Source organism: Zonotrichia leucophrys, chromosome 2 (genome assembly GCF_028769735.1).
Source record: "Zonotrichia leucophrys gambelii isolate GWCS_2022_RI chromosome 2, RI_Zleu_2.0, whole genome shotgun sequence".
NCBI lineage: Eukaryota > Metazoa > Chordata > Aves > Passeriformes > Passerellidae > Zonotrichia > Zonotrichia leucophrys.
Window position 1 is genome coordinate 76,096,116 of NC_088171.1, and position 26,777 is coordinate 76,122,892.

The window sequence follows — 26,777 nt, forward strand, 5'->3', positions numbered from 1 at the left end:
CCCCAAATAAGGGCTTATCTTGCTGCTATTCCCATCAGCCTACTCCTTCAGGGCTTGCACAATACTGCTGCAGGTACTCTTTATTTTATTTATTTTCAGCCTTCTTCCCTGTTACAAGGAAGGTGTCCTTCACAGTCAACGGGCTGGTGTCTGTCATTTGAGGGAAAACTTGTTTCAGACTATGAAGAATGAGACTGTATGAGGAATTAAAATGTTTCAAGTCATGCTCCTTTACGGATTTTCCAGCTCCTCCTGAATAGTATTTGAGGGAATGAAAAATAAAAGCAATTTTGGTAGCATTTGATTTCCTTTTCCTACTCAAGATATTTTTTTATGTGTATATGGAAAAATGCATCCATTATTCTCCCTGTTATTTCCCTCTATACCTATCCATTCTAACACTGCCAAGAAAAGGCAGTATACTTCTCCTTATAAGACTGGCAAAATAGAGAGCAAGAAAACAAGAAAGGACGAATATTAAAAGAGATTGGAAATTTAGGAATTAAAAAAAAAAAAACCAGATTAAAGTTGACTCTGGAATGGAAAAACTGCAAAAGAGAAGAGCAATATCATATAAGAAAACAGTCAAGGGTGAAATAAAAATAAAACCAAACAATAACAATCAAAAAAATAAACAAATCCAAGTTCCCACTAGTCAGACAGATGCAAGTGAGGATTGCTGGAAAGTTAGTGTTTATACTTGTTACTATATTTTTCTGAGCTTTTCCATAAATCAGTAGCATCTGAAAAATCTCAGGCAGAGATGTTGTCACATCCTAAGATCAGATTTTCTCTATTATTATAAAAGCCCTATGGTTACCCTGAAAAAATGGACAGATATGATGCTTTATGACACTGAAAATGTGGCCCTTAAAGTGTGCTAGATTTATAGTATTAGTCTGAGTAAGTAGCAGACAGACTTCAGCCATAAAAATGCCAGGGAGAATCCCAAGACTAAATTGCAGCTCAGTTTTGTCCCCTTCAAGGGGACAAGCAACCCCTCCTTATTCAGAGAGACAGGAACAGGGAGGCTAATGGATGAGTGTAAGATATTTATGTGGTTACAAGCAGTACATTGCATCCCTGCACATGACTTTCTGCACTATCCTCTCCCCCTGTCCCTGCATGCTAAAGCAAGTTGATGGCAGAAGGGAGTGAGCAGAGAGATTTTACTGGGAAGTTGTAAATTGCTGCTGAGGCAGATCATACCACAAATCACACTGTTCCCTTCACCTGAACAAGAAGGATGTGAGGGAGGAATTGTACTTTAGAAAGGATGTCCCTGAGTCATTCTGTTTCCCACACTGCTCCTGTGGTGCAAATTGCAGGGTGCTTCTATTTTTGCTGCTATGTCTAAAGTAGCTTTATAGCCCCCAGCAAAAAGACCCAGACCAGAAACTGCAAACTTTGCTGCAAAACCGTGCTCTTAGTTACAACTGTTTAATTTCTTTTCCAGCTGAGCTGTATAGGTGTATTGCTGACAGAAATTTTCAGCAGCGATTACCTAATTTTATATTCAAAGTTTCCTTGGTCCTGTAGGGTACATTCTAGTGGTCCTAAGGATCTCAATTCATACAGAAGGACACACCAAACAGACTGAACAGAATTTTGATTCCATTATTTCACAAAAGTGCCTTTATAGTATGCATCTGTAAATGAAATAGTGCTGCAGGCATATATCACTTTTGAATAATTGTTCATTCTGTTTCCTTCTTTATAATTATACACAACAATAATTTCCTTGGTTCTTGAACATTAATGGCATTCCTCTGGGATACAAAGTTTATTTCTCTCAGATGGTAGTTAAACTCCAAAAGAGTGGTGGCCTGTTTCCATTTTACATCTTCTTTCTACATTTGTTTTCTCTTTACTAGACCTGAATATATCCTTAAAAATATTATCCCTCCATATTTCTTTTCAATCACAGGGCTATGTACCCTCTTTACCTATAAGTTCCCTACTCTTAAAAAGCATAATGTTCATAATTTTTTCCCAGAACTGAATTGCAGAGTATTTAACCACCACCTGCTTTTCCCCTCTCATTATTATTTTGGCACCATTCCACAATGGTATTAGGATACTCCAAAACTTTCATTTGTTTAGTCGTTTTGTGGGCCTTTATTTAAATCTAGGGTTACCCATGCCTCCAAAATGTCTCAAACACTGTGAGAACGTCTTAAAGGAAACAGAGATCACCAACATTGACTTGTCTCAGCCAACAAGGCTGGCTTAATAAAAGTGAACAATGAAATTGAAACTGCACTTTACATTAACAGTATCAGAAGTATCTTAAAGCAACATGCTGTGCTACTTTCCTTGTTTTTGGAAGTATGGCCTAAGTAAAAAGAGTGGTACTGATAATTATTGCTAAACTGGGAGTGAGAACAGTGATCAGATGACACAAAGCAGTTTGGGTTTGTCTGAGCCCTTTGAGGTACCACAAGGGGAAGCCTGATGAAGTCAGCAGTTTTCCACTGAGTATGACAAGGATTCAGCTGTCTCCTTCCATCCAGGTCATATCTTTACCTTAACATCTAGAACCTCTTGAATAAGATATTGAATTGAAGCCCTGAATGCTCAAGATTAAACTCTTCGGTGCAGAGAAATTCCCTGTGTTGTCTGTACTCACTGTGGCCAAGAATTTTGGAAAGAAATTATCCGTATCAAAAAATAAAATATTGGATGATGTTTCAGGAAGGCTGATCTTTGAAACCTGCTGTAGTATTCATTGATGACCAATTGTATTGCTGTTACACGAGACCTCACTGATTTATAAATCTGCTGTACAATTCCACTTAGATCAATATAGCTGTACCGATATAGGCCAGATGAGAGCTTGGAGTTGCCTTTGCTCTGCTGGTACTTTTGAAATTAATCAGGATGAAAATAACATTTCAGAGCTACAGTGCATGGCAGTAAAGTATTATTGGGAGTTAACTAGTCTCATTGTCGATAGAGGCTGTGGGGTAAAATTGGTTGCCAAAATAGGGAAAATATGGTTGTGAAAGTTTGAATAGCTCAAATACTTTTCTGCAGAGCATTTTTAATGTATTTAAGTGGTTCATTATTTATGTTTTTCTCTGAAGAGATGAAGGATAAATATAGTTTTATTTTATCTTTTCTATGTACTCTGCTGGATTTGCTGCTTTCCTAGAGTACTCACACAGCTTATTTCTAGTTTCTGTGTTTCCAACCAAAATGAAACAGACAATTTTTCTTTTTTGTTATTTACTTTTTAGAAAATAAGAAATTATGCAGAAAATCAACACTCTAAGTTCATTCTGTATAGCATTTTTCTTCATTCATACTAAAGGATCTTTTTAAATGTAGGAGAAGAATAATTCTGTGTGTTGACATGGACATAGACACTGTTTGCTTCTACTCCTTGCTGTTCCTGAGAATCAACAGAGCTGACATGACAGACTCTGTGTGGGACTTGGGCCAGCAGGAAAGTTGTGACTGTATTAGCACTTTTCTTAGTGTTCCTCTATGGCCTTTTGTTCTGTATTGACTTTACATTGATGCATGATAAGGTATTGAGCTGAAGTAGTTTGTGTCTGCGAACCAAAGGTCTTTACAAGAATATTAAGAAACTTACACTAGTACAGCTTTCTGCATTTATTTTGGCATTCAGTCTAAACAAATTACCAAGTTTGGAAATATGGCTTTTTTAAATATGCTACTCATCTTTAAAAAAAAATCTTTTAGGGAAGCACAAATATCTAATGGCATTTGACAGTAAAAATACTATGGTTTATTCAATGATACTGTAAAAGTCTTTTAAATTTTGCTGCTAAATCATTAGTTGGACAGTGATTCTTTTCCCTGTGACTAGTAACCTGTCTTGCCCATGAAAAAATGTTTTTGCTTTGCATTGAGGAACAATATTGAACAGAGAAAGTATTATTGTGTAATTATTTTAGATTCTGTTATGATTTCAAAATACTCTCACACGTACATATTGATTCTTTCCTATAATCATGGCTTGGAGCAGTGAATTCAAAAGCTTAATTAGAGATTACATAGAATTTTATTTTATTTTTTACTGCTTTAGTATACTGCCCCCTTTCTGTAAGAATGATGTGCTGAGAAGGGTGCCTAATATTTTAATCTCTATATGTTACTGTATAATTTCCTATTGAAAACATATTACTTTTCTTGTTCAGAAAAACCTCTGTCCCTTTATTAATATGACTCATAGGAACTGAATTCAAAATTTTAAGTTATATTTAGGCTTGGAAATAGGACCCAAGGCGCCAGACTTTACTTCTGTTACTTAGACTGTAGCAAGATTCATGAGTGATTCAAATTATTGTTTTCTTTTGTTAACACGAAATTTAAAATGCCAGTGTCTTACCTAATAGTCCAAGACTACAGTAAGTCCCAGTTGTTTCTGCACAAACTGAAATCATGTTGTCACTTCAGGTTTTTTTCCTTCATGCTTCAGTCCCTTCTCTGGATCTGCTGTTATTTTTTCCCCAGACCTTTACTTGTGGTGAGAAACAATTAAAATAATTCAGTTTTGTACAATGAACTTCTGATGAATGTTGACCTTTAAGCCTTAAAAAGACAATCAGACCATTGATTGTGAATGATTACCATTTAAATTATTAGAATATTAATTTTTTTTTAGTATAAAACTGTTGAAAGATGTTTGAAAAGAAATAAATGGAAAAGAATTCCTGTTACTGAGATCTCATAGGTTGGAACAACAGTTGAAGTGTTCAACACAGAGAAGTGTTGAAATTTCTAGGGCTGGTGAGAGCTAAGATTCAATTAAACAAAGCAGCATGAATCCTGAAATTGGAAGCTTACAGAAGTGGCAAATAAATTGTCTTAATAAGGTCCTTTTCATATTTAATTTCTTTAATTGTATTTAAAATCTTTAATAATACAACATGTGTCTGTGGATTCCATGTTTCATAAGGGATGCCATGTCAGAACAGATAAGATTGTAAGCTTTGGGATGACTTCCACCCTTTCACTGGTACAAATGTATAGGTAAGGAGAAAAGCTTCTTTTTCAGTGAGGGTTGTAACAGGAAATCTTAGTCCTGACACATAAAACCCTTTACTCAATAATGTTTATGTTTCATATTAACATGCATAAAAGCCTTCTTATTTGATTAATTAGTAGAATAATTATTACTTTTTTACCATTAGTCCTAGGGTAGGCATGAATCCCTGGGTGATAGGCATTCAAGAAATTACAAAAAAAAAAGTAACCTACATTCTAAAAACTTTGCTGTCTGAATATAAAATATTGCCAATCTTATAATCCAGATTTTGCACATTGAGGCACTTTTCAGTGGAGAGTGGCACTTCCAGAGGAGAAACCTGAAAATTGTATTGCTAACACTGCTAGGGTAGAAAAATTTATATGTTCCTTCTGATTGTCTAGTGGAAATATGGGCCACTTACATTTATTTCCTGTTTCTTAGGCATTAAAGCCAGGGTGAAAAATCTTTGTTTTCCATCTTGCTAAATAAATTGGTGATTCAAACTTCCATGGTTACTTCTGTGTGATCTAAATCACATGATACTCTTTTCTCTGTAATAATGAGCTTTCTGATGTGAATGCCTTCAGAAAGTAAACATATAATCCATTTTCTCTGCCACTTAACAACTTTAAAATTGCTTTCATTACTGCCTTTCCTACTAAAACACAATTACACAAATTTACCAGAAAAATGTATGAGTAGACCCAAAGTAAATAAATTTGATTAAGAATTTCAATATATATGTTTATGACTAACTTTATTTCAGCATTCATAGAGTAACTTATGGTAACTACATATGAACTAGCATTGCTATTATAGGTTCTATATCTTCTTCATTAGTTGCTATAAAAATATCGATTTCTATTTTATATTGGTGCTCCAGATCATCAATACTAAATATATTATTCTGTGAACAAAATTATTCTAAGTCACAAGCTGGTATTTCCATAGATAAATCTGAATGTAAAATGGAGTCAATTGCCTAGTGCCGTAATGACTGTCCAAGCACAGGGAAACAGCAGATGAGAGCAGTCATAAAAGTTGACACACTTTGACTTGACTCATTTGACCATGCAAGCCTGAATACTTGGTACACTGAAGTCTAGTTTCCATAATACCCTTGAACCAAAAACAAGTAATGAATACACCTCATTCTTCTTTCACTCTGCTTTTTTTTATGCTGATCTAAATTTAAACTGCCATCTTTAATAGATTTATTTGTTTCAGTGCAAGTGAAAGGCAAATTAGATCCTTTAAATGCATTCCTTGTTGGGTTTTCCCCTCTGCTGTAAGAGAGGAAAGAACTTGCATTGCTCTATTGTTGTGCTTTTCTACTGATTTATCTACATGTTGAGAAGTCCTTTCTGTACTAATTTGAAATTCTTTCTCCACATTTTATTTAAATTGTCACATGCACTTGTTAAATAATTCTAGTCTGCTTGGGTTTTGTTGCTCTTTTCTTTTTCTTTCCATGCTGACTGATTGCCATCTGGGGGCTAACATGAGCCCACCATACTAATTTCCATTATTCTACCCATTAACTGCTATTGTCTCCAGGGTCAGAGACAAATGTATGGATCCACTTTATCTCTCAGCTTACAGAACATCTCACACAGTGAGCCTTGTATTACGAAATGGCTACATCAGCCTCTAATCACTCAGCTCTACCCCGCGTTGAATGCTGGTGTACCTTGAGAAACAGCACGCAAAAGCACAATTGTTTAAGTCCTCAGATGGTTAACATTGTGCATAACCTCCTCACAAATTACAGCCTCAGCTGCAGCACATCCATTAGTCTGGAAGAATGAAGATTCCCAAGCGGCCCTGGTGCCTTTCCCAATTCCCCTGCGACCCACCAATCCTCTGAGCGCTTTCTCTGCGTGTAGGGAGTGTTCGGAGCTAATCAGGTCAATGATCATCTCACGGCTCAGGGGACGTGACAGGAGCCTATCACAGCACTTACAGGATCCTCCAGACCTGAGCACGCCGGCTGAGAATCTCCCGTTAAGAAACATTGCTTTGGTGCCTCTTCTCTCACTCCCCACGAGCCTCTGAGGATTTCAGCTGATCTCTCTCTCTCTCTCCTCCAGACAGTGAGGAGTTCACTGAAAAAAAGGCAGAGCAGCATGCGGCTACCCGGAGGGTGTTGATTGAAACTTAGATTCTCCCCGATCGCTGTTGATTGGACTGATGCTCCAGCATTGCCAGGGAAAAGATTTCAATTAAGGTAAGTGCTGCTTTATCTGGCTACCTGCATCGTGCCGAGTTTCTGCATGGAAAGTTGGAGCAGAGTGGAGCGCCAGCCTGCACTGCAGCAAGGGAGCCCGAGCCGCGGGAGCGGGCTGGGGGCAGCCCCCGCGTCCCAGCCCGCAACACCCCGAGGCACCGAGGCCAGTTCCAAGCAGCATCTCACGAATGGCTGTACTTTTCTCCCATCCTGTGATTCTCTGAAGCTTGCAAAAAAAAAAAAAAAAAAAAAAAAAACCCAAACCAACAAAGAAAGAAGAAGGGGAAAAAAAATTGTTAGAAGCATGCAGGAGTGCGAGAAGGTAGGAGGAGGAAAGGCAAGTACACTTTCCCTCCTTGTGTATGTATTTGAGGAAACACAGCAGCTGGAAAGCAAAAGTGCATTATGGTAAAGCATAATCCTGAATAAGGAGCATCATTCCCTCACCAGCAGGAACTGGTAGATGCAGGGCTTTAAAGTCCCATGGCATTTAAATGAGACAGTAAGGGATTCTTGAAATGTGAGTCAAAAATATGCATGCAGCTTTCCAGGCTGCCGTCAGACTGAAGACTGTGACTGACATGTGGAAGGAATGTTACGCTTGGAGGCTGGTATGATTTGGATAGTTGCTTTTGTGGGGTTAGCATTTCTCCTCTGTGTGGGGGGAAGAGTGAGTAGGGATGTTGTTTCAATACAAGGGGCCAGAAAATTAAATTGGTTGCTAAGGGGTGAGAGCAATGCTTGACTGAGAAGAGACAGGATGCATTTTTTCATGGGCTGATAGAAAGTGAGATATATCAAAAGAAATAGACTGATGCTTGGAAATCTTTATCTGTAAGGAAATAAGACAGTAGATGAGGGAGGCTGTCTTGAAAGATTAAATGAGTAATAGGAAAGTGTCAGAGATTTTTACACAGCCTGGAGTTAGCTAGCTTTGTACCTATGGTCTGTCTACCCTGACATTTATAAAGTGAACTGACTTGGATAGTCTCAGTCTTGTCCATGCTTGATAACTGTGCTATCAGGGGATGTAATTAAGGAGTGTGCAAGGAGGCCAAACTTTTTAATACTGTAAGGGATGAAATTAAGATCTGTTGTATTGAAAATATCTGTTCTCTCTGTTGCCTTTAAAAGTTAACGCATTTTGCTTAAAACTCGATCATAAAAGAAAGAAAGCATTGAGGGAAAGTTAAGTGATTTCAAATCTTCATGGCTTTGACAGATGTATAACTTTTAGGAAGCTTATAAAAGTGTGAATTTATTGCACTGGTTGTTTTCAGCCAATGGTGTTTATTGTTGTTATATACTCTATTGTTGATTATTGTTTATTATTGGAAATACAATTCATAGCACTGTATCCTGCATTAAAAACTCAGCTAATCAATATGGACATATACTTCTCAAGCCTCTGCCCTGTTCCACTCCTCCTCTCTGCATCACCACCTGTCCCTCTGCCCCCCCCCTTGCTCCCAAAAGAAAAGGAAAACAAAAGAAAAAAAAAGAACAATTCCAGCAAATGTTGGTTACCTGCAGGTTACTTACTCCGTTAACCTTTTCAGTGAAAAAGACCAAGTTGTCTTTCTTGCAAAAACATTAGCATAGGGGGAAATGACCTGAGGTTTTGAGGGAATGTTCGAAGAACACTGACAGTTTTAACTGCCAATCTCTATATTCTCCTTGAAAATTATTTTGGAAAGTAGTATTTTTTATTATACTGTTGTCAAGGAAAGGAAGCTGATTTTGGAAGTAGTTACATGCACTGATCCTCATTTTGGTGTAGCATATGGCTCACTTCATTTTTCATGTTATGTTTATATGACATTTACTAAATGCGTGACTGCTTCCTCCACCCAGAGATGCAAGTCTTGACCAGGGTAGAAGTATTTCAATGCACATATAACAATGCACTGTATATGTCTTCCCTTTTTTTTCTTTCACAACTAATCAGTGTTTTTTCAGCATAGTATTCATTCATATTCATCAGAGTATTCGTTATTAAAAAAAACAAAACACAATAACTTAATGCATGCAAGGAAAAAAAAAATCCAGCATAAACCAGTTACAGTTGGAGACATTTAAGTTACCTACAGATAGCAGGAAGTTCCCTTCCAGTCTTTCACAAGGTCTGCTACAAACATTGTTTGACATGATGGCTTTGTTCTCCTTTTGTTTCACAAAGCTGTTGCTGTAAGTAAAAAATAAATAAATCACACTTTCATGGCAATATGTCTGTGCCTTTCTAAACAAGTCTTACAAATACATCTCTATTATTATCTTACAAGATCACATGTTCTATCTGCTTGTAAGTGAAGTGCTTACTTTCCAGTGTGCCAGCCTCAGAGATTTTATGACATGAAAGTTTACCAAACACAGGGAAATGCTTGCTTTTCTCATGTTTTGATAAAAACCAACAATAATTCTATAATTACTTCCTGATCTTTTCTGCTGGTGGGTTGTGAGCCTCTTCATACATAGTAACGATCCTAAAAGTGACCTCAGCAATATGGGGATGTAATATTCCTCTCATTAAGCAAATAAATTGGGGCATCTGACTTACTGAAGCTTTTCAGACTTGTTAAACACAGGCAGACAGATTGCACAGGAAGGCAGTATAGCCTAGTTCCCTCTCTTGAAGTTGGTTTTTTTACTCTAAGGCTGTATCCAATACTGTTAAACATATACCTATATGCAGAGTTCAACTTTATTTCAAATATTTCAAGTTCTTTGAATGAGGTTGGTGTTAATTTTTTTTGCCTCAAGCTAAGTCTCCTTATTACTGACAGCAGAGTACGATTACTATCTAGCCCAACTCCACTGAAAATTAGTGTTTGATACTATTGCTTTAATGTTTTATGAGCTTTTTAGGGAGATTCATTAAAATGAGGCTTGGAAATGGGTAAAGGAAAGGGAGTTATATGAAAACTGACATGAAACCAACAACAAACCAGTGAGGAACAGTCCTGGGATAGTGACATGTGAAAGAGGAAACAGCTTTTAATGACTATAGTTCATAATCCAGATAATGTGAAAGAGATATATTATCCTAAATTATCTATAATTTAAGAGTATGGGGTGACAGTGAGTTAGAACAAACTTCAGGCGTTAATGAGTTTCCATAGTTTCCCTTCTTGAAGATATATAGGGAAATTGCTTTACCTGAAAGGGAGACTTTTTAACCCTCTGATATTTACATGTTACGAAGCTAACACCAGCTTTCCTAGCAAGACCATTGTGTCCCACCAGACTCTTGTTATCTCTTTTTCATTGTTGTTTTCATAATCTGTTTTCTGGACACTTGTTCTTGCACCTCAGGGTAACATCTTCCTCTTTGTAAAGTCTCATTTTCTTCCTAATGATACATATTTACCTTTATTCTTTTCCTCTTAGCATCCTTTCCTTCTCTTCACCTACCATGATTCTTCTCCTTTCTTTGATGCTGCAGGGACATCACTTTTCACACTGGGGCCATCTCTGTAAATTTTGCATTTTTAGTTGAAACAAAAGCCCCACTGATGACGCTTGAATGGGACGTGTGTGCTCCAACGACTCTACCATCTCTTCATCCTCCTTTTCTCTAGTTTTTAATTGGTTTTGATTGTACAATCTTTGTGTCAGGGGCTGTATCTCACTGTACAGTAAGTAGCTAGAACAATAAGATGTGGTTCTGCTTCCAGCTTTGGAGCTTGTGTGTGTGTCTAGACTGCAGAAATCTCCTGCTTTTCACTGGTTCATAAAAACAATGCAAAGTTTGTCATCTGCCTCAGTATGATATTGTTTTTGCAGAAGCATACATTACAGTTAAAAATAAGCAGAGATTAAAATGAATATATTATGCTTTTAAATGAGTAACTTTGAGCATATTTTCATTGGTGCTATTTTCAAGCCTCAGCGAAAGCTGCATCTCCTAATAAGTTCATATAGAGGCTAATCTGGTCTTTGCTACTACATCTTCCTGGCTTCTCTTTTTATTGTGGCTTGTCATAGGTAAGATAACATAGCATGTTAAAGAATGACTTTCAAGCACTATCTTCTTTTGTATGAACAGAACCTTTCACAAAGGCCCAGTTGTTTTGTAGAGGTGTAACTTACTGGCATGTGTCACAGAATATTTGTTCAGGTAATTATTTTGTAGCAAAGCTTTGGGGATTGTCCCTCTTTTGGTAGAGAGAAAGCTTCAATCTGCTTCTTTGTTGAACCTTCTAGCCTGGTGATTTGAGTGGGGAAAAATATTTCCAGGTAGAAAAATTCTACTTTGAAATGAAATACACACCTACCTAACCACATTGATTACTGGAATTTGGATTTAGCAGAGGTCAGGTTTCACAATGCTGATCTTGCAATGGATTGTTTAAAGATTCTCTTCTAACCACCAGATGGGAACTAAGAGAATTTACATCATGAGACTTGGTCAGGTTACTTTAAGAGCAGCTGTGATTTAGTTTCTGTTGACTTTATCACTTCAGATTTTAGGGTGAGGGGTCTTCCTGTAAAGATCAGATTTGCTGACGTGCACCAGACAGTCCTGGGCTGAAGTACCATCTTTCTGCTGCAGATGTCTCAGCTGGCAATATTTTTTAAGGCAATGACTGTTGTTTGGGATATGTATGATGTAAGCTTTGTTTACTGTCCTGTGTTGCAGCAGAGTGGGATTTGGGGTCTGTGGGTACTGAAGTCCATCTCTGTTGTACTGAATAGCCCAGACCTGGAACCACAGCTCAGATGTGGCAAACCTTTATGGAGATATTCATAACAAAGTAGATATCTGAGATTAAAAATAAGAAGTTGTTGAAGAAAAATTCTGTCTACCACATAAGTTTAAAAGTTTTGTATTTAGGTACCAGAATTATGTGTTCTGTTAGCTTTCAGAGTACAGTATATTTGGAACAGTCTCCAAAACTGATGATAAATACTCAGTTAAATGACTTGGATGAATAGTTTTTGTTTCCACATTTAGGCCAGATTTATTATTCTTTTCATGCATTAATTTACTCACTGACTGCATTAATACTTTGTCCAGCACACCAAATACACTTACAAAATACCATAGTGACTGACTTGATTAGTAAAATGTTTGAAACATTTTTTTTCCCACTAAAGGTAAATAGGCAAGCAAACCCATTCTTTTTCAGAAAGCATACATGACTTTTGACATTTCTTGATCAACAATGCACTCTTGCATTGATCCCATCATGCAGCTTTTTGAACAGGTTCATTTGACCTAGAGTCTATAAGCATTAGGTAGGATCCTGGCTGCTGTTCTCTGAAGGCTCCCAGCAGGTGCTAAGTGTAGTTGTAAATGCAGACACACGTTTGCCAAACACTTGTCTGTGGCTATTTATTAATTTCACAAAAATTTTGGTTTGTTTATGGAGCTCAAATACTACCCACAGGACTTGGCTTTAACTGGAGACCTAGATTCTGACTTCCTTTTCCTTGTTCGTTTGTAGTCCCATTGGACCATTTATCTAGTTCATTAGTTAGTTATTCTGCAGCATTTCTGTATGTGGAGCTGAGGTGATAGTTTAGGCAGCTCTCTTAAAAGCCAAGTATGAAGATCACCAAGTACATTTATTAAGAACCTCCTTGGCATTCTATCCTCCAGCATACTGGCTCTGTGTGTGTGTGTGTTACACACTTTCATAGATGTGCTTTATACTAAGTTTAATGCATAATCTAAAAAAAAAAAAAAAAACAAACCAAAAAACCTCAATTCCATTGTTCATTTTTCATATTTAAGAAAATGCTGAATATAAAATCAATATTGTTAAATGGAAAATTTAATTACAGATTTCTAAGAATACTTATAGCATGAAGAAAAGTTAGAAACTAGTATTTCTTTACTAGATTTTCATTGTCTTGAACTGTCCGAGCAGAATTTTACACAATACTTCTGCTAGGAAGTATTTGATGATGAAGCCATTCTGCCAAATCTGAGTTCATTCAAATTTATTGCAACAAGTTTTCTATAAAATCTCTTCTTGTTCAAGTAATAGTTCATTCATTAAACTGGAGTAATAATTATATAACAAAATGAAAAGCCGTTGTCTTTCCATTTTGGAGCCTTGTATGTTTGCATGTTAAGTGTCTTTTCAATTCTTTCTAAAATATTAATAGTATTCACGGTGCATGTTTGCACAATTTTAAATATATAACTATATCTCTTAAAAGGTTTCATTTACTGTCACAAGGAGCACTTTTTATTCCTTATTCCTTTACTATTACTCTAAATAGTAGTAATTTTGGGCATAAGTTAGCATATCCAGTTTAGATCTATCTCACTGTAGCTCCAAACAGATGTTACAGAAGTCCTGATTTACACTGTTAAAAGAAGGAAAAAAGTAGCTCTATGCCTTTCAATGAAGGTCCTGACTGATGAACAGACCTCTCAGTAGAGCTGTTTCATATTTTCATAATGAAATAGCCTGCTTTTGGTTTGTTGTTTTTAAAATCTGACCTCCTAGATAGTGACACTCACATTTTCTATAAACCAGAGCTTTTTGTAATTTGGCCCTTCCTCCTCTGAACTGCTACTTGAAGGAGAATGTGTAAAAAAAAAAAAGCGAGAAAACGTGATACACATGGCTTCTACTTGAATGAATACATATGTCAGAATAAATACAGAGTGTGAGAGGTGGTGTTGAAAAGGTAAGTGCTGATAAGGAAAACACTCAAATTATTTTGAGTGCTAATTTGATAATTAAAATGCTTTTTAAAGAACATCACTTGACTCTGATGTTTTTGTGATTCAGTGTAAAAATTGCTATCCCATTTTTTGGTCCTCACTGCATATAAATCTAATAAAATTTTCAGACACTATCACTTTCTTCTGCATTTGTCCTCATGTCTCCCCATCTCATCCCTATCGTCCTCTTTTTATTATTATTTGTAAACATCCTTTGTTAATGTGCAGAATGCGTAAGCAACTATTTCAGGTGCATCAATGGACTTCAATCCCACTCTGCATTACCTATCAGATGCAGCACATAGCAATTACCTGTCATTCTTTCTCACCCTGAGAGCCAAAATTTATCTGTCAAGGACATGTTTGTGTTCCAGCAGCCAAGGATGTGAGTAATCCAAGGCTAGGTAGACAAGATACTATGTATGGCAGGATGGAGCAGAGTTAACTGGGCAAGCAATTGGATGATTTTAATAGTTACAGAGTAAAAAAAAAAAACCCAAACAAGAGAACAACAACAAACAAACAAACAAAAACTCAAAGAAAAAAACACTAAAAATAGCCCCCAAAAGAACTAACAAAACAAACCCCGATGCAACAAAACAAATAAATGAAAAACCCACCACAGAAATACCATCCCAAAAACCCCACAGGAAATATTACAAAGTAGCCAAATTTTTTTGTTTATTTAATTTGGTTTGGGATATTTTTGGTCTGGTAGAAGTATTTTTCTCCAAGCCTGTTATTTAAACTGGGAGGGTTTGTTTGTTTATTTGGTTTGACTTTTTTTTTTTTCCTTGAACTGCTTGGAGCATTATCTTTCAACAAACAGTGGGCATTTTTTGCAAATGTTTTCTAAAGGTCAGGTTTTTTTAATCAACTCACTTTTTCTGTAATAATTGTATGACATTTTTTGCCCTATTTGTGATCAAAGAGCATGAATACTTCCAATAGAAGTATTTGCAGGGGGTTGCTAAACCAGAATTATCATTCCCTTCTCATTACCTAGTGGTCATATAATCCTTATTCTGGTACACACCTAGGGGTGCTAATTCAGGTAAAAATAGCAAGGTGCTAGGTTTAAATTTTGTCTTGAGTGGAAGGCTTCACAACTATTTCTAAATGTGTCTTCTGTCCAGTCAAGGCATGAACACAGTTCATGTTCACGTACCTATTGACAGATGATGATTTTACTAACAGCTGAGATTTAATAAATCTAACTTGATATAATCTCACTTATTTGATAAAGAGCAGCTGGAGCTGGTTACCATGCACCCTACCTCAGTTGTTTCTGATAGTGCAGGTTCTACCAGCCAAAACACAAGTGGATCTACCTAAAATGGTTTGAATGCAGTGTTTAGGTGTATCAGACATCTTTTTCTACCAGCTTTTCTTTAGGTTCTCTTTAGACAAATATCATGGTAGAGACGTCGTTTATTATAATTTCAAAACATACTTTGTGGTGTTTGGGATCATTCTTAGACTCTCTGCCTCTTTGTGCCTGTATGCCTTGTGCAAAAGTGATTAAGGAAGTAGAGGTATTTTGCCATCTAAAATTTTAGAAGATACAAGTGCTGGAGGTTATATTTTTGTGTGCTATGAGGCTTACCTGATCATCTTGTTTTCAGATTTTAATTTTGAAGAAAAATGGTCTGATACTACTGATTTCCACAGTTAAACTAGCCATTTTAGGAGTCCTTCTTCTGAAGTCTGTGATAGGATATCTCCCCCTCCCCAGTAAAAATAAACAACAGTGTTTGTTTTGGAAAATGTTGCCTTCATACCTCTTTAGTGCTAATCTCCTCAGACAGACATTGTCTTTCTTGCAAATAAACATAACTTGGGTCAAATAAGTTTAGTTTTCAAGGGATATGTGGATATTTTTTTTTAAAGTAGACTTCATAAGGCATAAATGTGATGTTTTAAATAGCTTGTCAGGAAAAAGAAGTGATTTTTAGTGCAGATCTATGAAATAGATGATTTTAGTAGCATCAATACCCCAGAAGGAAAACATTTGAAAAGGCAAAGAGCACCATAGCACCAAGATGAATGTTGTGAGTAGGATAGAAAGCAAAATATATACAAGTAAATAGAGAAACAGTTACTGTCAAAAAAAGAGAAAGTATTTGTAATCAAAATTATTGTTCTATTTTCTAGTTTATTTGCAAATCCCTAATAAGACACTGAGGGATTTTTTTTAATATTAAATGGTTTTTTCTCTTTAACAAGTTTCAAAATGTTTTTAAATTTTTGGTTTTTTATTCTGAAAATAATTAGGAATATAAATGAAATAGGTAATATGTATTTTCTTTATTATGCAAAATTCTATTGCTCTATTACTGAAGCAAAACACAGCCCCAGAAGTGAAAAATACTTCTAAGTAATCATTTGAAATACCACTTTATAATTCTTTATGAGAGTGTATCCCATGTATGTTGGCTAAAATTGTAAAAATTCTGAAGCGCTCTGTGAAACCAACTGTTATTACCAACTGATTTGGTAATCATTTGCAAAGGTTTTGTAATTGGATAACCTTATTCATCCCTCTTTGAGGCATTAAACTATGTTTTATGGAGAGTATTGTGAAAGGAGCTCTGCTCTGGTACTATAACCTGGCTTTAATTTCGTTAAAAATCTTATGTATCATGTTTGCCAACCCCACAAGTGAAAGAAATTTTAGAGTATGCTCAGTACATTGCCACATATATAAAAACTTACAGAAATATCTGGCAAACTCTGGTTTACAGAGCAGGTAAAATTCAGAAGAGTCCACATGGATGGAAAATGAATTTAACTTTCTGTCATTTCATCAGGGGCTGGATCAGGCTATGGCTGTGAAGCACACTAGATATGATTGATAGAATTAGAAAATCTAACTGAGCAGGTAGGTTTGATCAGCACTCATGAGAGCTTTGAAGTTTCATGGAATGTCTAAACAGAGTCTTAGAACAATTAAGTCATGATTTCTACTGTACCCTGATGTCAGGGAGTGAAGTCTCATTCAGTGGCTAGGATGTTGAGTAATAGACAAGATCCTGCTTCAGTCATTAAACCTAAGTGCCAAGTGTGTGACAGTGCAGAATCTCTGACTGAGATTAGATGAGAATGTGATTACCTGTGTGATTCCATCAAGAGCTGCTGAGCTTTTTGTCTTGGACAAATTGAAGTTTATAAGTACTTTTGGCGGGTTGACCTTGGCTGGATTCCAAGTGCCCTCCAAATCACACTATTACTCCCCAGGTGGGCAGTGAAGAGAAAAATAAGATAAAAAACAACGTGTGGGTTGAGATAAAACAGTTTGTTAAAGCAAAAGTGAAATTTTGCATGTGCACAACAAAAGAAAAAGTTTATTCTCTACTTCCCATCAGCAAGTGATGTTCAGGCCACTTTTAATGTAGCAGTTGCTCTGGAAAGAAAATACTGTAAATTACAAATGCCCCCCCTTCCTCCTCCTTTCTTTAGCTTTTATATCTGAGCAGATGTCATGTGGTATGGAATATCCCTTTGGTTATTTTGAGTCAGCTGGCCTGGTTGTGTGCCATCCCAGGATCTTGCCCACCCCAGCCTCTTGATGTAGGGAATGCTGAGAGACAGCAGTACCCAAAGCTCTGGTGTGTTATCAACACCTTTCCAGCCACCAATGCAGAGCACAGCACTGGGATGGCCGCTGTGGGAAAATGAGCTCTGGCTCAGCTAGACTTGATACAGTACTGAAATTATTGTTGTTCTCTGCCAAAACTCCTTTGCCTTTAAACAAAACAAAAGATTAAATAAAAAAGACAAACTTGGTTTGTCTCATTTTCCCCATATGTGCTGCCCACAAAAAGATCTGTTTCCAGCTTTTGGAGAGTTGTCCATCTGCCCAACATAAAAGTCAAGATACTGTTTCCTTTTTTCATTTATCCCAACCCAGCCAACCGTGGTTAGTGGGTTAATTTACTAACCACGGCTTTCTGGGAGTCATGTTTCCCTCCACAGGTCCTTAGCATCATTTTCACTTTCCTGTTTCTAAGGAAGTAACGAGTCACTGTCTCAGGACCTAACTCATGTTTTTACAAGAGACTGGCTTGTGATCACAAATTGCCATAATGTCACATAATAATTCCAGGGATTATCATAGGCATAAATAGGAGCATTCTTAGTTTGGATTAAGGATTTGATGGGGGAAGAGGGATTGAGGCTATAGATCTTCTTGAATATGGAAGCAGTATATTTATTTTCAATAACAGTGGTAGACAGTAATTACAGCCTTTGCTCATTCTCCTGTCTCAGGGGAACTGAACTGCTGATGGCTTAGGGGAGGCTGAGCTGCCACTGGCTGCTGCTATTTAACACTTAGGGTCCATTGAAACAGTCTGTGAACTACTTCTCCTTCCTTTTTGTTGTTTCTTTCATTTTCCTGATGAATATGTTCCTGAAATGGCCTTTAAAGCAAGTTCAGATATCTGTGCAAATAATATCTTCTAAACACTTGAAGGAGACCAGCAAACAAAAATCATTAGTTCAAGAGAGCCTGTCTCCGACAAATTTTCCCCCCTTCCATGACTGGATGCACTGGATTAAAGAGCGGTTAATATGTACTTATAAATTATGATTTTTATTAATATTCCCATGCAGCTATAATGTTTCTTCTCTATTGTTCTCAGTCTTCCTAATGCCAAAGAATGAAAATTTAACCAGTGTTGATTTTTACTATCAAGAACAAGAGAGTTCCTATTATGTGCATATGTCAGTAAATGTGTCTGAGAAAAGGAAGTGGTATTTCTGTGAGCATCCAAATGCATGAGCATCTTGGTTTTGTATATTACTGTCAGAGAATTGTTTAAAGTTAGTGCAATGGGATGTTGGCATAATCGTCCAGTCTTTACACACTTTGTATGCCCCTCGGGCTCTGATTAGACATTACATAATGATTTTCAATTTTTAATTGTTCATTTCCTGTTATTTTTTCTCTCTAAAATCAGATGATCCACTGTTCTTTCCAAGTTCTACTGTTGCCATTTTCCCAGGACAGGCAGGCTTCCTACTTACAAGACTCCTTTCCTTTCCTATTCCTGTGCTTGACAGTTACCCCTCAGCACCCACTTTAGAACAGGCACCAAGTCAAAGGAATAAAAGAGGATATGGCAGATCAGCTCATCTTAAAGATCTTCTGTATTACACTCTATCCAAGTGTGTTCACAAAGTCTTCTTAAAAATCTTTGTTCATTCTTGTACATGATTTCTCTTCCTGTGTGGCTGTTATAAAGAGCAATAATGTATATATGTACATATATATCTTTATATTATATATATTTACCCATGGGTAAATAGAACGAAAGAAAAAAGAACAGTCTAATTGCATACTATAATTCTTTTAAATCAGGGTGAAAACAGCCCTTTAAAATGTCTTTAGTATTATTGGCTAAGTGTGATTTTATTCCACTATTTAGAAGGTTGATGGATTTACAGGACCCAAAGAAATAAGAGCTTTGTAGAATAGTCCAAAAGAGAATGTAGTGGTACAATAGAAGGATTAATTGTGAAAGTAATCATGTTAGTTTTCTAATTATTCAAATCTTAATTACAACTGTGCTGGCCCAATTAGTTCAAAACACAAGGCTAATGTTAGGGTTGGGTGGATACTCAACATCTGTGCATAAGTAAGAGGCATCTGTTGCCAAGTGGTGGAGCGATAGAAAGCATCAACTCACCAGCTGTGAAGTCAACAAAGCTCTTAAAAAGTAAATGTGAGCCAACACAATGATTTAGCACCCTTGGGAGCATGTAAATCTTATCACACATGTATACTTTAGCTAGTTGTTGTCACCTAGTGGGACTGAAATCTAGAGCAACTATGCATTTTTAAGTCTTTATCTGCTTTTTAAACAATGCTCATGCCTGACAGGGATCTGCAGTCTGACAGTGACATTTTTGCCTGACAGTGCTGCAGTGGTGTTTTATTGTTTTGCTTTTTCTTTTCTTCCTTGAACAATCTAGAGAACAAAATATTGTCAAGCTGTTCAGAATATGCATTGCCTGAACATTTTCCAGCATTTTACAATATTAGATACAGACAAAAGAATGGAAAAAAGTGAAACATTAAGAGGAATATCTTGTTAAAAAAGTGTTGTGTTTTCTTTCCTGGTACCAGTTTTGTAGGAAGATGTTAAATATCCATTGTACCTTGTACTTTGTTTATTGCTATCAATTCCAGAAAGACAGGATTTTTATGATTCTGACTATTGATACTGATCTTAGTAATTTCTAGTATTGCCTACAGAGACTAGGGATATTAATAGTGTTGCTAACTTTACAATGGTATGTTTAATATTTATGCATTATTAACATTTAATGGTAACGTGTAAACTTTACTGAAAGATAATCAATTGGCAGCAAGAACAAGAGAAGAAAGTGAGCATTAAAACCTAAGATGGAATTATATTGAACACTAATGCATTCACTTATGACCTACTTCTGAATGTTATAGATCCTTTGTCAGTGACTTCATTTGCATTACTTTCAAGTTTTTATTTATTCACATATCACAAAATACAGATGGAGGAATGTTTAGATTCATTGTAGTCTGATAATGTTGCTAATTTACATGACATTCATAGAGATTGTTATTCTACTGCAGTGCTATAGAAAATAATCTCAACTTTCAAGATTGCCTTCACAAGAATTTTCAATTACATTAAAATAAAATTAAACTGAGTTATAGAGGTCTAGCAGGTTTCTTCATTTGCAAATTGTGAGGAGAGAAAGGTTTTTATTTCCTTCCTGTTTGAGCCAATATCTTTTAAGGTATGGTTTGTGCTTTAATACAGAGACTTTTGCTTTAAAAAAAAAAGAAATAAAAGCCTATGCCTGTATGGCAATGCTTGATCTATTCTATTAAAGCAGCAATCTGGCTGGACCACAAAAGCCAAGCAACTCAAACTGCTTGTATAAAAATATCTATAAATAAACACAACTACTTCTGAAGAGATGTAATGAAGTGTAAACTTTATTGGTTGTAAACTGAGGACTTAGATGAGTTGGAAGGCATTTTTTAAACTCACAATTCATTTAGGTGTTTTGACATCTGCATAGTCACAAAACAAATTCAGCAGTTTTTCACATTATACTGAAATCTGTGTATAATTGTGTGCACAGTGATGTAATGAAACAGAAAGTAGTACTACATTACATTTAGCTCAGGTTAGCTGACAAATTTTGCTTGTGATTATGAGACTTCATCAGAAGCTCCTGGAAGCTCTAATGCTGCCACCTCCACCAAGGAGCCACATGTGCCACGTGTCTAACCATAGTATTGCTGTAAATGGGAAGGAGGAGCATAGTGAGACACACAACCATTGATTGCATGTGCTCAGGTGCTTTGGATTTCAGCTTCCTGTTGCATTTGTGGCTATATTTCACCTGCAAAATGTTCTTTCCTTTTAAATCATATTGACAATGTGAATAGCATGTGTATACTTTAACTAAACAACTTACCAATTCAAGTGGGCTGCCTCAGCTGTAAGGCATGAACTCAGAAGTGATAAAGCATGGCACTGCTTCAGTGAAATGGAATAAGAAATCATCTTGACAGAGCTTAGATCTTGGTCTGAGCTGTTGAATGAGTTGGTTGTGGGATTTATTATTTCCCTCCCCCCGCCGGCCCCTTTCCTTTCAAGGTCAATGTTCCTTATTTTTTGTGGAGCACATCTTACATGACAGTACCAAAAGAAATGCAGCCTGGCTGGGTTAGTGCTTTTGGGGTCAAAGTGGATTCCTGAATGCACGGAAACAGCACCTGAGAGGTAGTGTTCACAGACACCCCATGAAGACAAACAGTGACAGTACATCAGATGGTCAGACTAAGTATTTTTACTAGGGGCATGTTATGAAGGATTTTGAAAGTAAATATTTTAGTCTATAAGTAAAGGAAGTACTCTCTCTTTTGTTTAACTTAACTGCAAGGAATTAAAAGAGAGTGGAAGTGCTGTGATCATAGAATATTCTCTTTTTTCTGAAAACCAATTCATGTTTATTGGGTCCACGGACATCTTTAAAATAGCAAATTTAGGAAATAAAAATTAGAAATAATACCTTTTTCTTTTTGTTCATTTCCTATCCTATCATTTACTATTGCAGGAAACACTGTAAAAGTGAGCAGCAATGATTCTTTTGAAAATTACTTTTGCCTATGATAAGAACGTAATATTAAAATGTCTAATCTGTGATATTGCAGATGATTGTAGAGTGTGTGTAAAACTGGTTCATCTTTTTTGAAGCTCTTTTGGGTCCTGAAAGAAGTAAATCTATGCTCCTTTAATCACAGAGGGAGATAATGCTTCCTTTGTCTCTTCCATTCTACATGATGAAACAATGGTAAAGCATCAGTATCATGTAAATGAGACTAGAATAACTTTATCTAACCCTTGACACAGTACAACTGTTTGTGACATATACATTTACATAAATACCACACTTGTGGGTAAAAATTGTGACAAGTTAGAGTTGTCTCAAAATCAAACTCCTATATTTAATGGATGTCAACTCTTAGATTTTCCTTTGTGATAAAATACTGAATTTTACCTAAAACTAATGCGGTACAATAGAGTAGACAGAGAATTTAGTCTGACAGGATCATTTCAGTAAGATGGTATTTCTTGAAATAATTTCTGCCAAAGCCAAAGGATCCCTCTATCATAAATTTATTCTATTATATTCAAATAGTAATTTTTTGTAAGGCTTTCTTTCTGAAGACCATTTGGGTTACGTTAGCAGTTGAAGTTTGAAGTTTGAAAATGCACCTTGAAACTTCATGCAGCATACAAACTCCTATCAATATATCATATGTCAAACATACCAACTAAATCAAGTAACTTCAGTCAGGTTATTCCATAATGTTATAAGTTTCCATAAGAACAGCTAATGTCTGTATCTGTCTGGTAGAATCACATCAGCATTTTCTGCTGCTTCAAATTGAATTGTTATGGTAAAGTAAGTGAAAGAAATTATAAAATGTCATATGCTTGGGTGTCTAGACATGCTGTTTAAAAGCATCAATAAGAGCTTTTCACACTGAGGTCAATGACACGTGCTGGGATGATTCCTTAAATAAGTTTCATCAAGTGTACTAACTTAAGAGTAGCTATTTGTTTTAAATTATACCATAAAAAAAGATTATCAGATTTTGATTCAGTGTAACTTTTGTAATATTGATTTCAGTGATGCTGGATGAAGATCTGATAGGTATTAGGATGAAGATCTTAAAGGTATTAGGAGGTTGTGTACTTTCTTTGTTTATGACAATTGTCTTGTACTGTTTTGTAGCTGAGTTTTTCCACTGAAAATCTTGAGACGTGAGCATACTAGTACAGGAAGAGTACGGTGATAAAGACAGCTTGAAGCTTTTAGTGTAAAAGAAAATTTTCCTGGGAAGAAAAAATATTCTGACCATGGCAGAGACACGTGCTTCTATTTAAAATGGTGTTGACTATTTTATGTCAATTAACTTCAACTTCTACAGTGTGCAATCACTAAGAAGAAACTGGTTTTATAATGTCTTGCACAATAGTTCAGTATCTGTTTAATTCTCATGTAATTTGTATGAAAATAGAGAAAGTGGTCAGAAAACAAAGTCAAAGTGAGGTGATGATTTATCTGTTAGACAAGGATGAAGACAATGTATGTCGTCCTGTATGCTATGCCCCTGCAAAGATTCTCTGTACTATTGCTTTACTGAGCTGGGTTTTTTTTTTTTTTCTTCAAACTCCTTCAGGATAGGAATAAGTCAGACATGAGATAGCATTAATCCAGTTTTACAGAGGAAGAAAATTACAGTGCTTATTCTCTTTGAGACTCATTATATTCCAGAAGACGTGGATGCGGGCACTATTCTTTCCTGTATAAAAATCAAGATCTGAATATGGTATGAAGGACACTGATAAATTTTTTTATACTCCTATAACTTTTAATACATTAAGTCAAGACTCTCCATCCTCTCTGTACAACTACAGCTGCTCTAAGTTTAATAACTTGTTTTGAATTCATTATATGTGAAGCTGTTACAGCACAAGAACTTTTTGAACCTTTTAAGGACTTGTATAACAGTAACATACTGGACATCAATCTGTTTATTCCACAATTCCTATAAACATCAATTTTTGAAATTTAATGTGAAAAAATAGTTTATTGATACTGCAAATCAAATGATTTATATAATGCTTGTGGTGATCATTGGCCATAACCTTTTCTGTGTTGTTGTTAATCCAAGTCCTTATCATTTATAGTATCTCTTCAGTTTCTAGCTTCTCCGCCTACTTGCTTAGAGTAACTTCAGAATAAATTCCAGAGAATTCCTACTGCTAGTTCTAACTTCCCCACACTCACAAGGATTCTGTTTGAATTGTAAACTGAACATGAGAACTGTATCATCAGCTGAATTTTTTTTTTCTGTGTATTTAGGACTAATTCAAGTCCCAGTGATGTGAACCTGAGTTTTCTTATTGACTTTCCAATAAGGTGGAGGCAGTGCTTCTGACTCTGGTTCTTTAATGCCTAGCGCAGTAACTCGGAAGAACTAAAGTATATCTCAGTTATTAACCATATTCAACCAACTCAATGAGCATTAACCATACCAAACTCAACACCAGAGTTGGAGTAATTGCAAATGTATCACTCAAGAGAGAAGTGATAGTAGTTGCAGCTCATGGTTCCCCCTTTCATAATGAAAAAGAAACAAATTCTTAGATTATTAAAATTGGCAAATAAACTAGCATTATTCATCCCTTATTTTTATATGAAATTCTAGAAAAAATTAGTGGTCACCATAATAGAGACAGTGAAGTAATCAAAGTACAAATCCATATCCCTTTATACTACTTTAAGTCCTTTTCTTAATTTTAGACCCTCTAAACTTGAATTCCCATAATGTTTCCTTATTTTGATATGACAGCAACTTGCTGTCATCCTGATAATTCTTGTCAGTAATTAAGTTCTTTCTTGATGAGAATGAGAGGGAAATAGATGAGCAAGTTTTTTCATGAAATTGCTCTGTATGTCACTTCCATGCTCACAGCTTAAACTTTATCTTGCAGGTAGCCAGAAGATGATTCCCACTTAACCACAAAAAAAGGAGAGAAAATGAGAAGAGTTAGGTAGTCTTTTAGTTGTCAGTTTTAGTAGTAAGCAAATGTGAATTTCCTTAGTGCATTTAACTTGAAAAAATCAAATTTAAAGTTGACACCATGGTTCCCTATTCCTTAAGGAATATAAAATACCAAACTCTTTGAAGTTACAGGCAGTATCTGCCTGTCAGTAAATAGCAGTGAAGTTTCAATGATCTTTGTGTACTTTAAAGAGGTATATTTGAAGAGCATCTGATAACAGAATTCACTCCTTATGTCACACTTTAATTTGCAAGGCCATTGCCAAAAGTGAAAACATAGAAGTCTGAAGCCTATCCTATGAGAGGGGTGATGATCCAATTCACATTTGGAAAGGAAAACAACGCAGTTATACAAGCTGGTCCCCTAATGGCTCTAACTTTATTCAATGCATGTGCTTTAGTCCCATGTCTTCTTCAAGAGGCATACAAAGGAAATCAAAAATCATTATTTTGCTTTTATTCACCAGTTTTGTGTTATGCTAAGGCAAATACATTAATTGTTTTTCTGCATATCTCAAGGGAGCAGACAGAAGATCAGATCTATATCCCAAACTGATTGGGAAATTCTAGGTTCTCATAAGCAAAACGTTAAGAGACAAAATTAGGTCTCAGTCTTTCTGAAACATGTAGTACCAGTTGCCTGTATAGTTTTGGAATGCTTCCTCTGGAAGAGAGTAGAAAGAAAAAGTTTATTCCTGTGTGAAAAATGCTATAAAATTTCTTCCAACTGCCTTTTGAAATTGAAAATTCAGGAACTTAAAGCTTTCCAGAGCTTAATGGGGAGTTTCTGTCAAAGGTATCTCAAAATGGGAGAGGCAGGACAACAGAGATTTGCAGAGATGATGTGCACTATGAAAAGTATGGACTACACTCCTCACCTTGCCTAAAGATAGAGTTGAGCATTTGGAGTCTAAGGTGGGTCTCCGAGACAAACTTCAATTGCAACCCAAATTTTAGGTTGGCCAAGCGTTCCACAATCTTCTGTTTGACTTTTCCAATTCCTGAATTTGGAAGATTTTTTTGGGATAGAAGTGTAGCTGCATAGAAGAGCTAGCCAAGAACATATCCCTGCCTTTCCAAAGCAAGGCAAAATACATGAGCTTGTAAGAAAAGGAACATTTGCATATGTACCTCAAATGAGAGTTCATTTTATTTTATTTGATGTGTGTAAGGAAATTCACAAGATGCAGGGCTTTTTGAAATAAGTTGACACATTTAACCAACAAAAAGGGCATGTTACATTTGGTTTCATGAACATTTGAATATCTGTGGGTTGCTGGTAATTCATCAACTCTGTAACACAACTTTAAAATTATGATTGTCAAAGGTATTATGTCCAAACACAGACTTATGTCAAGGGATAAAACATATTCAAGTAGACAAAATATTAAGTGAAAGTGTTCTTTAAAAGACTAACAATTAATTTCAGTTTTCCTGAAATATATTGTCTGAGGTTCTTTTTGTATTTAATTTGCATTTTGGGCTTTAAAAAACATTAAACTGTCATGGTGAGAGCTATAGATTTGAGACTACTAAAGAGACTTTTTTCCAAAAATGTGAAAATAAGTAGTTTAATATCCATCATCAGGTAGGCATCAAGAAATGATGCAAGTAGAAATGATAGAATCATTTAGGTTGGAAAAGACTTTTAAGATCATCAAGCCCAACTACAAACCTTATACTGCCACTGAATCATGGACCAAAGTGCTACACCTACATGTCTTTTAAACAC

The 26,777-nt window shown here is 36.0% G+C and overlaps 1 protein-coding gene across 8 annotated transcripts in view; it reads left to right on the plus strand.

Moving 5' to 3' along the window:
• CDH12 (cadherin 12) overlaps positions 1–26,777 on the plus strand; it is a 619,586-nt gene that overhangs the window by 389,968 nt on the left and 202,841 nt on the right. For 3 of the 8 annotated variants that reach the window (XM_064705457.1, XM_064705456.1, XM_064705458.1), the window contains exon 2: positions 7,090–7,226. The exons of 3 other annotated variants lie outside the window; for them this stretch is intronic. The gene's annotated coding sequence lies outside the window, so the exon portion shown is untranslated. Of the gene's footprint in view, positions 1–6,662; positions 7,227–7,529; positions 7,549–26,777 lie in introns of those variants that run through there. 2 more of the 8 variants (XM_064705464.1, XM_064705462.1) reach the window with 2 other exon arrangements.